Below are 4230 nucleotides of genomic sequence, written 5' to 3' on the forward strand. Positions count from 1 at the left end.
TACGGCCAATTCATCCATTAACGGGTTCAAACAAGCATGGCAAAAATGCATATGGCAAACAGATCCTAGACTTGGTGAAATTAACACTTGTCTGGAATTTCAGATCAGGTAGCCCTCTTCGGAGCAAGAAAACTACATGCTAGAGGACCTGAACATGAAAAAATAAAGCATGGCATGGAGCTACTCAAAGAGCTTAACAAAAGTCCCTTAGTGACCTTGAGCCAAAAGGGATTAGAAAATACAATTGCAAGCATGTGAACATGGCAAAAACATAATCAGATCACAGACTTAGTGAAAAACTGGAGCATGCTGAAAACAGATATCAAGTAGGCATGTTTACGAGCTCGATGCACTCACTACGGAGCAAGTCGTGATAAACTAAGCATACACCCATCAAGAATACACAAAATGCAAGCTAGAAATGGCAAGAACAATAGCATAGCATGCACGGATCAACTACAACATCATCGGCAAAATTGCAAACAAGTTGACAATCTGCCCAGATTCACAAAGTAGCAAAAGTAGAGCTCGATTGACTCAAGCTAGGGTGCTCCATAATTACAAACAAATACATGGATGGATAGAGAACTACAAGATTAACAAAACTTCCTTACTAATCATCCTCAAAAGAGGCACGGATCACTAGGAAACAACATGAACATATGGCCAGATGAAATAAACAGCCCAAGGACTTGGTGGAATTACTAAGTCCCTGAAATCAGCACTACCAAGTGCCTCACTTCGCAAGCTCATGCTAGTCACCACACACATCACAAAAATACATGGGTTGCACCTCTGGAAAGATGACAAAACCCTTAACAAAACATATGTAGAGCTCATGGGCATATCATGCACACAATAATTACGGCAAAAATGACAAATATGCAAAATGGAGTAGCAGATCTGACAATTATCTCAAGTAGCCCTCTTCTAACAGCATTTCGGGCATCAAGATGAACTCAAATGAAAATGATGCAATGGAATGAAATGATGTACTCTGTGAGATGAACATTTTGATATGCTATATGTCCAAATTGGAGCTACGGATACAAAGTTATGATGCGATGAACAGGAGCACATGGATTAGGGTTTCGGGCGAAAAAGTCAACCCTGAGATATTTTCAGATCTAGATCGGGGCACGCAATCCGAGGTCGTCGTCGGGGTTCCTGTTCGCCGGAGATGGAGGAGTCGCCGGACTTGGCGGGCTCGGCGGCCGGAGGAGGTGGGAGGAGGCTCGCCGGAGCACGGGACGGCACGGGGCGGCGGTTCGCCGGAGGAGGACGGGCGTGGGGCGACGACGGCTTGCTCCGGCGGGGCCGGCAATGGCCCGCGGCGGCGCGGCGGAGGGAAGACGGCGGCGCGCGGCGAGGCGGCGGCGAGCGGCTTCGGGCCCTCGGGGGCCCCGGCTGGGCTCGCGGGCCGCGGCACGGGAGGACGCCGGCGGGACACGTGGCGGAGCGGGATTGGCCCGGGTGGGCGGCGGACGTGTCCGATCTAGGCGGCGGACATGTCCGTCGGTGGCGGGGCGATTTAGGGTTTCGGGGGAGGAGGAGATCCGAATTTCGGGGAGGTCTATTTATAGGCATAGAGGGAGCTAGGAGAGTCCAAATGAGGTGCGGTTTTCGGCCACGCGATCGTGATCGAACGCTCTAGATGATGGAGAAGGGTTTGGTGGGTTTTGGGCCAAATTGGAGGGGTGTTGGGCTGCAACACACACGAGGCCTTTTCGGTCCCTCGGTTAACCGTTGGAGTATCGAACGAAGTCCAAATGATACGAAACTTGACAGGCGGTCTACCGGTAGTAAACCAAGGCCGCTTGGCAAGTCTCGGTCCAATCCGGAAATGTTTAATCCCCACACACGAAAGAAAGCTAGAAATGACCACCGGAGGAGAACGAAGCGCCAGAATGCAAAACGGACAACGGGGAAAATGCTCGAATGCATGAGATGAACACGTATGCAAATGCAATGCACATGATGACATGATATGAGATGCATGACAATGATAACAACACACAGAGACAAAGACCCGAACCCAAGAAAATAAAATAACTTAACACCGGAAACGGCAAGAGTTGGAGTACAAATTGGGTAAGATACATCCGGGGTGTTACAACACTCCACCACTACGAAAAGATCTTGTCCCGAGATCTAGGACTGAAAGAACGCCGGGTACTCAGAACGGAGGTGATCCTCGCGTTCCCAAGTAGCTTCACGGTCGGAATGGTGTGACCACTTGACTTTGAGGAATTTGATTGACTTATTTTGAGTCTTGAGTTCTATCTCTTCAAGAATAGCAACTGGGTGCTCACGATAGGAAAGATCTTCTTGGAGCTCAATGTCCTCGAAGTTGACGGTGTGGTCAGGAGTCTTGAAGCACTTTCGAAGCTGAGAGACATGGAACACATCATGAACATTTGCAAAGTTTGAAGGAAGCTCGAGTTGATAGGCGAGATCGCCTCTCTTGCTGACAATCTTGAAAGGTCCCACGTATCTGGGGGCAAGCTTCCCTTTGATACCGAAGCAACGAGTACCTTTCATAGGAGAGACGCGGAGGTAAACATGATCTCTGATCTCGAAAGCCAAATCACGGTGCTTACTGTCATAGTAGCTCTTCTGGCGGGATTGGGCTGCTTTGAGGTTATCTCGAATGACTTTGCACATTTCCTCTGCCTCTGTGATTAAGTCATTTCCGAGAAGCTGACGTTCACCGGTTTCAGACCAGTTGAGAGGGGTATGGCACTTCCTGCCATACAGAATTTCAAATGGGGCCTTGCCCGAACTTGCTTGAAAACTGTTGTTGTAGGAGAATTCAGCATAAGGAAGACAATCCTCCCACTTCATGCCGAAGGAGATCACACAAGCCCTGAGCATATCTTCAAGAATCTGGTTGATACGCTCGACTTGACCGCTAGTTTGAGGATGGAAAGCTGTTCTGAAGCGGATGTTGGTGCCCATGGCCTTTTGAAAAGAATCCCAAAACTTGGAGGTAAAGATGCTGCCACGGTCTGAAGAGATCACTTGTGGAATACCGTGCAAAGAGACAATCCGAGAGGTATAGAGTTCCGCCAATTGAGCTGCAGTGATCGACTCTTTGATAGGCAGAAAGTGAGCCACTTTAGTGAGTTTGTCGATGACAACGAATATAGCATCATTGCCACGCTTGGACTTTGGAAATCCAGTCACAAAATCCATCTCAATGTGATCAAACTTCCATTCTGGAATGGCAAGAGGTTGGAGGAGACCAGCTGGTCTTTGGTGTTCTGCCTTCACTCTTCTGCAGACATCACATTCATTCACGAATTGAGCAATCTCTCGCTTCATTCGAGTCCACCAATAAGCCTGCTTGAGGTCCTGATACATCTTCATGCTCCCAGGGTGGATGGAGAGGAGAGAATTGTGAGCCTCATTCATGATCACTTTACGAAGTTCACCTTTGGGCACAACAATACGATCCTCAAACAAGAGAGTATCCTTGTCATCAAGGCGGTAGCACTTGTACTTGGGTTGACTCTTGGCAATCCCAATCTTCACCTTTTTCACCATAGCATCAAGAAGTTGGGCTTGGCGAATCTGGTCTTCTAAGGTAGGAGAGACTTGAAGGTTGGCGAGGAAACCTTGAGGAACAACTTGCAGATTAAGTTTGCGGAAAGCTTCACAAAGCTCGGGTTGATAAGTCTTGAGAATCAGACTGTTGCAGTAAGCCTTTCTGCTCAATGCGTCAGCAATCACATTGGCCTTGCCTGGAGTATACTCGATACTCGGATTATACTCTTGAATCATTTTGACCCATCGAGTTTGCCTGAGGTTGAGATTAGGCTGAGTGAAAATGTACTTGAGATTCTTGTGATCAGTGAAAATGTCCACTTTTCTTCCCAATAGAAGATGTCTCCAAGTCAAAAGAGCATGCACAACTGCTGCCAACTCGAGATCATGAGTGGGGTAGTTCTTCTCATTAGGCTTCAACTGGCAAGAGGTATAAGCAACAACTTTCTTCTCTTGCATCAATACTGTGCCAAGACCTTGGAGAGATGCATCACAAAAGACCTCGTACGGCTTGGATTCATCAGGCGGAGTCAGAACTGGAGCAGTGATCAATTTCTCTTTCAAAGTGTTGAAAGCAATGTCACACTCCGGAGACCAAACGTACTTGACGTGCTTCTGGAGAAGATTAGAGAGAGGCTTCGCGATCTTAGAAAAGTTTTCAACGAATCTTCGGCAGTAGCTTGC

The sequence above is a fragment of the Triticum urartu genome, chromosome 6 (assembly GCF_003073215.2).
Source record: "Triticum urartu cultivar G1812 chromosome 6, Tu2.1, whole genome shotgun sequence".
NCBI lineage: Eukaryota > Viridiplantae > Streptophyta > Magnoliopsida > Poales > Poaceae > Triticum > Triticum urartu.